Here is a 13,084-nt window from a genome sequence, read left to right as displayed (position 1 = left end):
GTTCAGGTTCTTAACTTAATGGGCTACTCGAACCAGACATGTTTAGCCCAGCGCTGAAGAGCAACTTCACAGGAGTGAAGTTTGATTCCCACAGAGTGAAGTGCTACCCATGTTTAAGACAAAATGGAAGAACAGCTCAATTCTTCCCACAATTCCCCCAGGACTAGCGCAGATGTGGCATGTTGGTTGACGTGGGTACGTTTGGCTGAAGGGCCTATGACTGCCAATTGTTTCTGCCTGCTCTTACCCCACAGAACTCATCTCCAGTTACCTCAATTCTATTAAGGATGGTCTCGAATGTCCAGTCACTCTACACTTCCATCCCCCACAAGGATGGTCTCAAATGTCCAGTCACTCTACACTTCCATCCCCCACAAAGATGGTCTCGAATGTCCAGTCACTCTACACTTCCATCCCCCCACAAGGATGGTCTCGAATGTCCAGTCACTCTACACTTCCATCCCCCACAAGGATGGTCTCGAAGCCCTCCGTTTCTTCCTCGACCGTAGAACCAGCCAATCCCCATCGACCAACACTCTCCTCCGCCTAGCAGAGCTGGTTCTTACCCTCAACAACTTCTCCTTTGACTCCTCCCACTTCCTCCAAACCAGAGGCGTGGCTATGGGCACTCGCATGGGCCCTAGCTACGCCTGCCTCTTTGTTGGGTACGTCGAACAATCCCTGTTCCAGACGTACACTGGCCCCATCCCCGAACTCTACCTCCGCTACATCGACGACTGCATTGGTGCTACCTCTTACACCCATGCAGAACTCACTGACTTTATACACTTCACCTCCAATTTCCATCCTGCCCTTAAATATACCTGGACTATCTCTGACATCTCCCTCCCGTTTCTGGACCTCACCATCTCCATCACAGGAGAAAAACTAGTGACGGACATTTATTACAAGCCCACCGACTCGCACAGCTATCTGGACTACACTTCTTCCCACCCGGTCCCCTGCAAAAAGTCTATCCCCTACTCCCAATTCCTCCGTCTACGCCGCATCTGCGCCCGGGATGAGGTGTTTCACACTAGGGCTTCCGAGATGTCCTCGTTTTTCAGAAAACGGGGCTTCCCCTCCTCCATTATAGATGAGGCTCTCACTAGGGTCTCTTCTACATCCCGCAGCTCCGCTCTTGCTCCCCATCCCCCACACTCGCAACAAGGACAGGATCCCCTCGTTCTCACCTTCCACCCCACCAGCCAGCGGATCCAACATATTATCCACCAACATTTCCGTCACCTACAACAGGACCCCCACCACTGGCCATATCTTCCCATCCCCTCCCCTCTCTGCGTTCCGCAGAGACCGTTCCCTCCGCAACTCCCTGGTCCACTCGTCCCTTCCTACCCAAACCACCCTAACCCCCGGGCACTTTCCCTTGCAACCGCCACGAGATGCAACACCTGTCCCTTTACCTCCCCCCCTCAACTCCATCAAAGGACCCAAACATTCTTTCCAGGTGAGACAGAGGTTCACCTGCACCTCCTCCAACCTCATCTATTGCATCCGCTGCTCTAGATGTCAACTTATCTATATCGGCGAAACCAAGGCGCAGGCTCGGCGATCGCTTCGCTGAACACCTGCGCTCGGTCCGCATTAACGCAACTGATCTCCCGGTGGCCCAGCACTTTAACTCCCCCTCCCATTCCCAGTCTGACCTCTCTGTCATGGGCCTCCTCCAGTGCCATAGTGAGGCCCGCCGGAAATTGGAGGAGCAGCACCTCATATTTCGCCTGGGCAGTTTGCGGCCCGGTGGTATGAACGTCGACTTCTCCAACTTCAGATAGCTCCTCTGTCCCTCCCTTCCCCTCCTCCTTCCCAGATCTCCCTCTATCTTCCTGTCTCCACCTATATCCTTCCTTTGTCCCACCCCCGACATCAGTCTGAAGAAGGGTCTCGACCCGAAACGTCACCCATTCCTTCTCTCCCGAGATGCTGCCTGACCTGCTGAGTTACTCCAGCATTTTGTGAATAAATCGATTTGTACCAGCATCTGCAGTTATTTTCTTATACCTCAATTCTATCTTGTCCCCCCTTGTCCAGTCGCTTCCGGTCTACGCCCAAGACAACTCATACACTCCTCAACACGTTAAAAAGTTTCAATTCCGAGGCCCACATTGTGTCATCACTACCATAGTTGTCCAGTCACTTTACACCTCCCATTGCCTATCCATGTCATCCTGAGATGCTGCCTAGAGTCACACAGCACAGAAACAGGCACTTCGGCCGAACTCGTCCACGCTCGTCGAAGTTGCCCATTAAACTAGTCTGACACAAGATTTCAGCATCTGCAGTTTCTTGTATCTCTGAAGGTTAAACAGGAATGGGCAGTGATGAAGACTCCAGTAATAGTGGAGGGATAGTCCAGGGATAGTGAGATGGAGTTATTACTTCACCTTACATAATGGCAAGCATATGTGTAGGCCAGTCAGACTGGGCTGGCATTTACCTTACACAACCCACTCTAGCTCCTTTTCATCATCAAAACACCTACACTCAGGAACAGCCTCTTTCCACAGTCATCACACCTCATTAGCCAAAGGTGTAGTCCCCATCTTCCGATCTACCTCATTAGGACCGTTCATATTTATTAATCTGCACTTTCTCTAACTATAATGGTATCACACCAAATTCTACACTCTGGCACATTTATTTCTGCTCTGCCTGTTGTAGTATAAGAAAATAACTGCAGATGCTGGTACAAATCGATTTATTCACAAAATGCTGGAGTAACTCAGCAGGTCAGGCAGCATCTCGGGAGAGAAGGAATGGGTGACGTTTCGGGTCGAGACCCTTCTTCAGACTGATGTCGGGGGTGGGACAAAGGAAGGATATAGGTGGAGACAGGAAGATAGAGGGAGATCTGGGAAGGAGGAGGGGAAAGGGAGGGACAGAGGAGCTATCTGAAGTTGGAGAAGTCGACGTTCATACCACCGGGCCGCAAACTGCCCAGGCGAAATATGAGGTGCTGCTCCTCCAATTTCCGGCGGGCCTCACTATGGCACTGGAGGAGGCCCATGACAGAGAGGTCAGACTGGGAATGGGAGGGGGAGTTAAAGTGCTGGGCCACCGGGAGATCAGTTGCGTTAATGCGGACCGAGCGCAGGTGTTCAGCGAAGCGATCGCCGAGCCTGCGCTTGGTTTCGCCGATATAGATAAGTTGACATCTAGAGCAGCGGATGCAATAGATGAGGTTGGAGGAGGTGCAGGTGAACCTCTGTCTCACCTGGAAAGAATGTTTGGGTCCTTTGATGGAGTTGAGGGGGGAGGTAAAGGGACAGGTGTTGCATCTCGTGCGGTTGCAAGGGAAAGTGCCCGGGGTTAGGGTGGTTTGGGTAGGAAGGGACGAGTGGACCAGGGAGTTGCGGAGGGAACGGTCTCTGCGGAACGCAGAGAGGGGAGGGGATGGGAAGATATGGGCAGTGGTGGGGTCCTGTTGTAGGTGACGGAAATGTTGGTGGATGATATGTTGGATCCGCTGGCTGGTGGGGTGGAAGGTGAGAACGAGGGGGATCCTGTCCTTGTTGCGAGTGGGGGGATGGGGAGCAAGAGCGGAGCTGCGGGATGTAGAAGAGACCCTAGTGAGAGCCTCATCTATAATGGAGGAGGGGAAGCCCCGTTTTCTGAAAAACGAGGACTACTACTGCCTGTTGTAGTAGTGTACGAGCCAAATACAGAGAGCTGGAGTAACTTAGCGGATCAGGCAGTAACTGGAGGGAACGGTGGGGCGACATTTCGGGTCAAGACCTTCAGACCTTTACTGATGTATAGGAAGGAACTGCAGATGCTGCTTTACACCGAAGATGTTCACAAAATGCTCAGTATCTCCAGTCAGCTGGAGTGACTGAGCCTGAAGAAGGGTCTCGACCTGAAATATTACCTATTCCTCTTGTACTGATGTATAGTATAATTTGACTGGATAGCACACAAACTAAGTTTTTCACAGTATTTCGGTACACATGACAAAAATAAACCAATACCAACTCTTAGTAGAAACAAAGAACTATGGATGCTGGTTAATGCACAAAAAGGCACAAAGTGCTGAAGTAACTCAATGGGTCAGGCAGCATCTCTGAAGAATATGGATGGGTCATGTTTCGAGTCGAGGCCCTACTTCAGACTTGCCGTCTCTTTCCTGCCTATTATGCTTACCAACCTTGTCTTTACACTCCAGACTGTTCATCTTACACTTATGCCCATACCATCCTCAGAAAAAACAAAACTTTTTAAAATTTCAAAGACCATACCACCCACTTGGATCTTTCTGACCTTCACATTTAATCAGTGCTCTGAAAGCAAAATTGAATGCGGTTTTATATTCAAGAGATGGAAGTGTATTAGAGGTTTGAAAACAAAAGAGACAGCAGACGCTGGAGTCTGGAACAAAAAAGGAACAGATCAAGTGAGTCAAGACCATTTAAATGTCATATGTACAGACAACAGAACAATGCAATTCTTCTTGTGGCATAACAAGAATAAACACAATAGTTTAGTTTAGAGAAACAGGCCGTTCGGCCCACCGAGTCTGTGCTGACCAGCGATCCCTGCACACTAACACTATCCTATACGCACGAGGGACAATTTACAAGAAAACATTGCAATATCTAAATACGAATATTATTAAGCAGCTGCAATACCAGTCATTTGCCATAAAGGGGCGGCAGTGTGCTTTTTAAATATCATCGATAATCAACTGGCTAAACCAGAGGACTATCCAATGGGGCAAAGACCCATCATTTATTTATTTGCCTCTGTACTCCACAATTTGAGATTTGTAATAGAAAAAAAATCACATGCGGTTAAAGTGCACATTGTCAGATTTTAATAAAGGCCATTTTTATACATTTTGGTTTCAGTATGTAGAAATGACAGCTGTGTTTATACATAGTCCCCCCATTTCAGGGCACCATAATGTTTGGGACACAGCAATGCCATGTAAATGAAAGTAGTCATATTTAGTATTTTGTTGCATATCCTTTGCATGCAATGACTGCTTGAAGTCTGCGTTTCATGGGCATCACCAGTTGCTGGGTGTCTTCTCTGGTGATGCTCTGCCAGGCCTGTATTGCAGCCATCTTCAGCTTATGCTTGTTTTGGGGGCTAGTCCCCTTCAGTTTTCTCTTCAGCATATAAAAGGCATGCTCAATTGGGTCCAGATCGGGTGATTGACTTGTCCACTCAAGAATTGACCATTTTTTAGCTTTGAAAAACTCCTTTGTTGCTTTAGCAGTATGTTTAGGATCATTGTCTTCCTGTAGAATGAACAGCCTGCCAATGAGTTTTGAGGCATTTGTTTGAACTTGAGCAGATAGGATGCGTCTATACACTTCAGAATTCATTATGTTACTACCATCAGCAGTTGTATCATCAATGAAGATAAGTGAGCCAGTACCTTCAGCAACCATACATGCCCAGGCCATAACACCCCCACCAACATGTTTCACAGATGAGGTGGTATGCTTTGGATCTTGGCCAGTTCCTTCTCTCCTCCATACTTTGCTCTTGCCATCACTCTGATATAAGTTAATCTTTATCTCATCTGACCTTTTTCCAGAACTGTCGCTGCTCTTTTAAGTACTTCTTGGCAAACTGTGACCTAACCATCCTATTTTTGCAGCTAACCAGTGGTTTGCATCTTGCAGTGTAGCCTCTGAATTTCTGTTCATGAAGTCTTCTGCGGACAGTGGTCATTGAGAAATCCACACCTGACTCCTGAAAAGTGCTTCTGATCTGTCGGACAGGTGTTTGGAGTTTTTTTTTAATTATAGAGAGAACTCTTCAGTCATCAGCTGTGGAGGTCTTCCTTGGCCTGCCAGTCCCTTTTCGATTAGTGAGCTCACCAGTGCTCTCTTTCTTCTTAATGATGTTCCAAACAGTTGATTTTGGCAAGCCTAAGGTTTGGCTGATGTCTCTAGCAGTTTTATTCTTGTTTCTCAGTCTCATAATGGCTTCTTTGACTTTCATTGGCACAACTTTGGTCCTCATTGTTGATAAACATCAATAACAGTTTCCAAAAGTGATGGAAAGACTAGGTGCTGAGTGCTCTCTTATACCTTACATGAAGGAGGCAATTAAACACACCTGAGCAATTACAAACACCTGTGAAGCCTTGTGTCCCAAACATTATGGTGCCCTGAAATGGGGGGGACTATGTATAAACACAGTTGTAATTTCTAAATGGTGAAACCAAAATGTATAAAAATGGCCTTTAATAAAATCTGACAATGTGCACTTTAACCACATGTGATTTTTTTCTATTACAAATCTCAAATTGTGGAGTACCGAGACAAATAAATAAATGATGGGTCTTTGTCCCAAACATTATGGAGGGTACTGAATGTTGTTAATAACTCTCCAGGCTTCCTTGCACATTAAGAGTCAAGGGTGTTTTATTGTCATATGTATTGAAATGGAACAATGAAACTATTACTTCATTTCTAAATCCTCATTTCTACTTTTCACAAATCTCTATGAAATTTGTTATTCTTAGACTTTTTCGGTTTATTCTTAGACTTTTTCTGTTTTGATATGTTATCTTTCAAAGTAGATCCACTTTCTACTTTTGAAATGAAATTTGATCTCCCAGAACAGAAATGGAACATGTAGTGTACCCACCTTACAAGGTCGGCACGGTGGCGCAGCGGTAGAGTTGCTGCCTTTACGGCGAATGCAGCGCCGGAGACTCAGGTTCGATCCTGACTACGGGCGCCGTCTGTACGGAGTTTGTACGTTCTCCCCGTGACCTGCGTGGGTTTTTTCCGAGATCTTCGGTTTCCTCCCACACTCCAAAAACGTACAGGTATGTAGGTTAATTGACTGGGTAAATGTAAAAATTGTCCCTAGTGTGTGTAGGATAGTGTTAATGTGCGGGGATCGCTGGGCGGCACGGACTCGGTGGGCCGAAGGGCCTGTATCTCTAAATCTAAATCTAAATCTAAACTTTTATCACTTTCATCCTGGGCATGTGACACAATGCCTACTTACAGAGGGGATCGCAAAAGACTTGCAGTCCATCTGGCCATTTCCAGTACATCTGCCTGAACCATTGCTTTGCGTTCCATTGCCTGCATTCTGAATCTTCTATGGAAGTAGGCTACCTCCACTATGGTCAGACCATTGATTATATTATTCAATGTAGAGTGCCTTCGAGATGGATTCTTAGAACAGCTTGTACTGGAGCCTACCAGGGAGAAGGCAATTCTGGATTTAGTGTTGTGTAATGATCCTGATCTGATAAGGGGACTAGAGGTAAAAGAGCCATTAGGAGGCAGTGATCACAACATGATAAGTTTTACTCTGCAAATGGAAAGGCAGAAGGGAAAATCGGAAGTGTCAGTATTACAGTATAGCAAAGGGGATTACAGAGGCATGAGGCGGGAGCTGGCCAAAATTGACTGGAAGGAGGCCCTAGCAGGGAAGACGGTAGAACAGCAATGGCAGGTATTCCTGGAAATAATGCAGAGGTTGCAGGATCAATTTATCCCAAAGAGGCGGAAAGACTCTAAGGAAAGTAAGAGACACCTGTGGCTGACAAGGGAAGTCAAGGACAGCATAAACATTAAGGAGAGGAAGTATAACATAGCAAAGAAGAGTGGGAAGACAGAGGATTGGGACTCTTTTAAAGAGCAACAAAAGTTAACTAAAAAGGCAATACGGGGAGAAAAGATGAGGTACGAGGGTAAACTAGCCAATAATATAAAGGAGGATAGCAAAAGTTTTTTTAGGTACGTGAAGAGGAAAAAAATAGTCAAGGCAAATGTGGGTCCCTTGAAGACAGAAGCAGGGGAATTTATTATGGGGAACAAAGAAATGGCAGACGAGTTAAACCGTTACTTTGGATCGGTCTTCACTGAGGAAGATACACACAATCTCCCAAATGTTCTAGGGGCCGGAGAACCTACGGTGATGGAGGAACTGAAGGAAATCCACATTCGGCAGGAAATGGTTTTGGGTAGACTGATGGGACTGAAGGCTGATAAATCCCCAGGGCCTGATGGTCTGCATCCCAGGGTACTTAAGGAGGTGGCTCTAGAAATAGTGGAAGCATTGGAGATCATTTTTCAATGTTCTATAGATTCAGGATCAGTTCCTGTGGATTGGAGGATAGCAAATGTTATCCCACTTTTTAAGAAAGGAGGGAGAGAGAAAACGGGTAATTATAGACCAGTTAGTCTGACATCAGTGGTGGGGAAGATGCTGGAGTCAATTATAAAAGACGAAATTGCTGAGCATTTGGATAGCAGTAACAGGATCATTCCGAGTCAGCATGGATTTACGAAGGGGAAATCATGCTTGACAAATCTACTGGAATTTTTTGAGGATGTAACTAGGAAAATTGACAGGGGAGAGTCGGTGGATGTGGTGTACCTCGACTTTCAGAAAGCCTTCGACAAGGTCCCACATAGGAGATTAGTGGGCAAAATTAGAGCACATGGTATTGGGGGTAGGGTACTGACATGGATAGAACATTGGTTGACAGACAGAAAGCAAAGAGTGGGGATAAATGAGTCCCTTTCGGAATGGCAGGCAGTGACCAGTGGGGTACCGCAAGGTTCGGTGCTGGGACCCCAGCTATTTACGATATACATTAATGACTTAGATGAAGGGATTAAAAGTACCATTAGCAAATTTGCAGATGATACTAAGCTGGGGGGTAGTGTGAATTGTGAGGAAGATGCAATAAGGCTGCAGGGTGACTTGGACAGGTTGTGTGAGTGGGCGGATACATGGCAGATGCAGTTTAATGTAGATAAGTGTGAGGTTATTCACTTTGGAAGTAAGAATAGAAAGGCAGATTATTATCTGAATGGTGTCAAGTTAGGAAGAGGGGATGTTCAACGAGATCTGGGGGTCCTAGTGCATCAGTCACTGAAAGGAAGCATGCAGGTACAGCAGGCAGTGAAGAAAGCCAATGGAATGTTGGCCTTCGTAACAAGAGGAGTTGAGTATAGGAGCAAAGAGGTCCTTCTACAGTTGTACCGGGCCCAGGTGAGACCGCACCTGGAGTACTGTGTGCAGTTTTGGCCTCCAAATTTGAGGAAGGATATTCTTGCTATTGAGGGCTTGCAGCATAGGTTCACTAGGTTAATTCCCGGAATGGCGGGACTGTCGTATGTTGAAAGGCTGGAGCAATTAGGCTTGTATACACTGGAATTTAGAAGGATGAGGGGGGATCTTATTGAAACATATAAGATAATTAGGAGATTGGACACATTAGAGGCAGGAAACATGTTCCCAATGTTGGGGGAGTCCAGAACAAGTGGCCACAGTTTAAGAATAAGGGGTAGGCCATTTAGAACGGAGATGAGGAAGAACTTTTTCAGTCAGAGAGTGGTGAAGGTGTGGAATTCTCTGCCTCAGAAGGCAGTGGAGGCCAGTTTGTTGGATGCTTTCAAGAGAGAGCTGGATAGAGCTCTTAAGGATAGCGGAGTGAGGGGGTATGGGGAGAAGGCAGGAACGGGGTACTGATTGAGAGTGATCTGCCATGATCGCATTGAATGGCGGTGCTGGCTCGAAGGGCTGAATGGCCTCCTCCTGCACCTATTGTCTATTGTCTATTGGCTATTAGTTGTTTGTCACTTATTCCCGAGTAAGATCCTACCATCTACCGTACAGTGGTGCAAAGTGCATGGAGATAGCTGATTAGAGCAATCTGGGCTTAAACGTTTATTTCACACCAGTGACAGTGGTGAAGGCATGCTGTAGCATCAATGACTCGGTTTTCAAGGATCTCTTTTCCTCTTTGATCCCTCCATTGTGGGTGACACAGTGGCACAGGGAGAACGTACAAACTCCGGACAGACAGCATCTGTAGTCAGTATCGAACCCAGGTTTCTGGCGCTGTAGGGCAGCAACTCTACCGCTGGGCCACCGTGCCGTCCTAGCTACTCCTGCATTTTTCTTTCTGCGTATGTTGTGTGTGCTTGATGGGTGCAGCAGCAGAGTGCCAGTGGCTTTTCTTTCGTAATTAGTCTACTACTGTGAACATATTCACTGAAAATATGCCGTTTGCTACTCCAAACTATGCGGCATGGTGGCCCAGCGGTAGAGTTGCTGCCTCACAGCACCAGAGACCCGGGTTCGATCCTGACTACAGATGCTGTCTGTACGGAGTTTGTACATTCCCCCTGTGCCACTGTGTCACCCACAATGGAAGGATCAAAGAGGAAAAGAGATCCTTGAAAACCGAGTCATTGATGCTACAGCATTCCTTCACCACTGTCTCTGGTGTGAAAGAAACGTTTAAGCCCAGATTGCTCTAATCAGCTATCTCCATGCACTTTGCACCACTGTACAGTAGATGGTAGGATCTTACTCGAGAATAAGTGACAACAACTAATATAATCAATGGTCTGACCATAGTGGAGGTAGCCTACTTCCATGGAAGTAGGCCACAGTTTAAGAATAATGGGTAGGCCATTTAGAACGGAGATGAGGAAAAACTTTTTCAGTCAGAGAGTTGTGAATCTGTAGAATTCTCTGCCTCAGAAGGCAGTGGAGGCCAATTCTCAGAATGCATTCAAGAGAGAGCTAGATAGAACTCTTAAGGATAGCGGAGTCAGGGGGTGTGGGGAGAAGGCAGGAACGGGGTACTGATTGAGAATGATCAGCCATGATCACATTGAATGGCGGTGCTGGCTCGAAGGGCCGAATGGCCTCCTCCTGCACCTATTGTCTATTGTCTGACTGCACGGATGCTTGTCTGTACCGAGTTTGTATGTTCTCCCCTTGACCTGCATGGGTTTTCTCTGGTTGCTCCGGGTTTCCACCCAAACGTCAAGGACGTACAGATTTGTAGGCTAATTGGTTTGGTATAATTGTAAGTTTTCTCTAGTGTGTGTTGGATTGTGTTAGTGTGTGGGGGATCGCTGGTCGGCACGGACTCGATGGGCCGAAGGGCCTGTTTCCGCACTGTATCTCTTAACTAAACTAGATTTTTTTTAAAATAGAAGATGGATTCAGGATGGACACGTATGTGATCCATTCTGTGCTGTGGCTTAGGGATGGAGAATTGGAAACACGAGATTTTTGGGGTGAAATGAGGACACCAACGATTTAACTATAAATAGCCAAACATGAAGAGGGGGCTAAACTTTGTTCTGAAAAGATGTAATGTTCTGGCAATCTTATTATTTCAGTCAACTACAGTAAGTGGCTGAATATGGCATTTCCTTGATTTGTCATCTGCTCACTGCCATTATTTATAGTCTTTCTGAACTATATGTGAAGTATGTGCTTGAAATCATATCTAATAGTGGCAGCGGTGTGTCAAATGCCCTATAATGTCACTATAAACTGTGTTTTGGACTAGTCGTGCTGCTTCTATGACTTAAATCACAGGCTATGACAAGTGGTCTTTGCATCCTGTCTGTGTGCGGTGAAGAATTATTCCCAAGGCACAAAACACAGAAGAGAAAGGCAACAATTTGTTTTGAACATGCATTCTTCTTGTCCACCCGCTGACCTGCAGACCTCCATACTGATGCAGACTCGTGTCTAAGGCCAGGTTGTCTTATTCTGGCCGGCTCCCCTGACTCACAGCCCAGTCAAACACTTTTACAGGATGCTGAGAGTAGCATAGGTCCAGTCATCTTAATTCATGTCTTATCAGCCAACTGAACCACCCTACCAACAACTGGAGAACTGCCCTGAGCTACTATCTACCTCATTGGAGTCCCTCGGACTATCTTTGATCGGATTTTACTGGACTTTATTTTGCACTACATGTTATCCATTTTATCATGTATCCGCACACACTGTGGATGGCTCAGTTGTAATCATGCATTTATTGACTTTCCGCTGACTGGTTAGCACAGAACAAAAGCATTTCACTGTACCTCGGTGCACGTGACGATCGTGTAGTTCTCAAACGTATTTTGTCCCTAAAGTCAGGACCATTTAGGTTGATTTCTGTTAATGGCTGTTCTCACATCGGTTTAAAGTACAATCATCCAACATCCCCCTTATCCTATCAGAGTTTCCCGGTTCAGAACTTTGGTGTTCATCAAGGGCGGCACAGTGGCGCCAAAGGACGGCAAAGTGGCAGAGCGGTAGAGTTCCTGCCTTGCAGTGCCTGAGGCCCGGGTTCGATTCTGACTAAGGATGTACATCTGACCACTACCGACTTTGTAACATTCATCATGTGACCACATGGGTGCCCAGTTTCCTCCCACATTCCAAAGACGTGCAGGTTTGTAGGTTAATTGGCTTCTGTTAATTTGATCCTAGTGTGCAGGGTAGAACGAATGATCGCTGGTCGGCACGGACTCGGTGGGCCGAAGGGCCTGTTTCCGCGCTTTATCTCTAAAGTCTAAAGTAAAGGTTGGTCGTGCCATCATGCTCAGCACAGATATTGTGGGCCGAAGGGCCTGTTTCCACGCTGTATCACTAAACTAAACAGTCAATGCATCATCGAGGCATTGTATCATCCTGGTATTAGATCAGCTCTCCTAACTATTACTCACTTGACCTTTCTCCTCCCTCCCTGCACAGCTGACTAATTCTCTTGACTTCACAATAATTGCAAAAGGCCCAATTTTATTCTGGTGTAGTGTTCCTGTGGATATTTCCTCTCGCATTGGTTACCATTACACAGAGTTGCAACTCAGGCTGACCTTTCCCTGTTGACAGCAGTTTTGTTGGCATAGGTGTGTCCGACTAATTTCAACAATCAATCATATTTGCACACTTGCAGAAGAAGAGTGGTGACTCTGTGATTCAATAGAAATAGTTTGAAGGCTGTTTACAATAGGAATGTAAACCCTGTTTACAATCAGGGTTTGTTAACCTGGATACAAACCATCGAGGTGTTTGTATAATCTCGCACTAAACATTATTCTCTTTATCCTGTATCTGTATGTACACTGTGGACTGCTTGATTGGAATCATGTACAGTCTTTCCGATGACTGGATAGCGCGCAACAAAACGTATACACGTGGCAATAAAATAAACTGAACTGAATTAACCACTCTCCGCCTCTCCCTACTTTTATCTCCCTCCCTCCCTCCCTCCCTCCATCCCTCCCTCCCTCCCTCCCTCCCTTTCCCTTTCCCCAAACAGGGTAAAGGTTAGCAT

The sequence above is a fragment of the Rhinoraja longicauda genome, chromosome 21 (assembly GCF_053455715.1).
Source record: "Rhinoraja longicauda isolate Sanriku21f chromosome 21, sRhiLon1.1, whole genome shotgun sequence".
Lineage (NCBI taxonomy): Eukaryota > Metazoa > Chordata > Chondrichthyes > Rajiformes > Arhynchobatidae > Rhinoraja > Rhinoraja longicauda.
Note: the sequence above shows the minus strand (reverse complement) of the source record.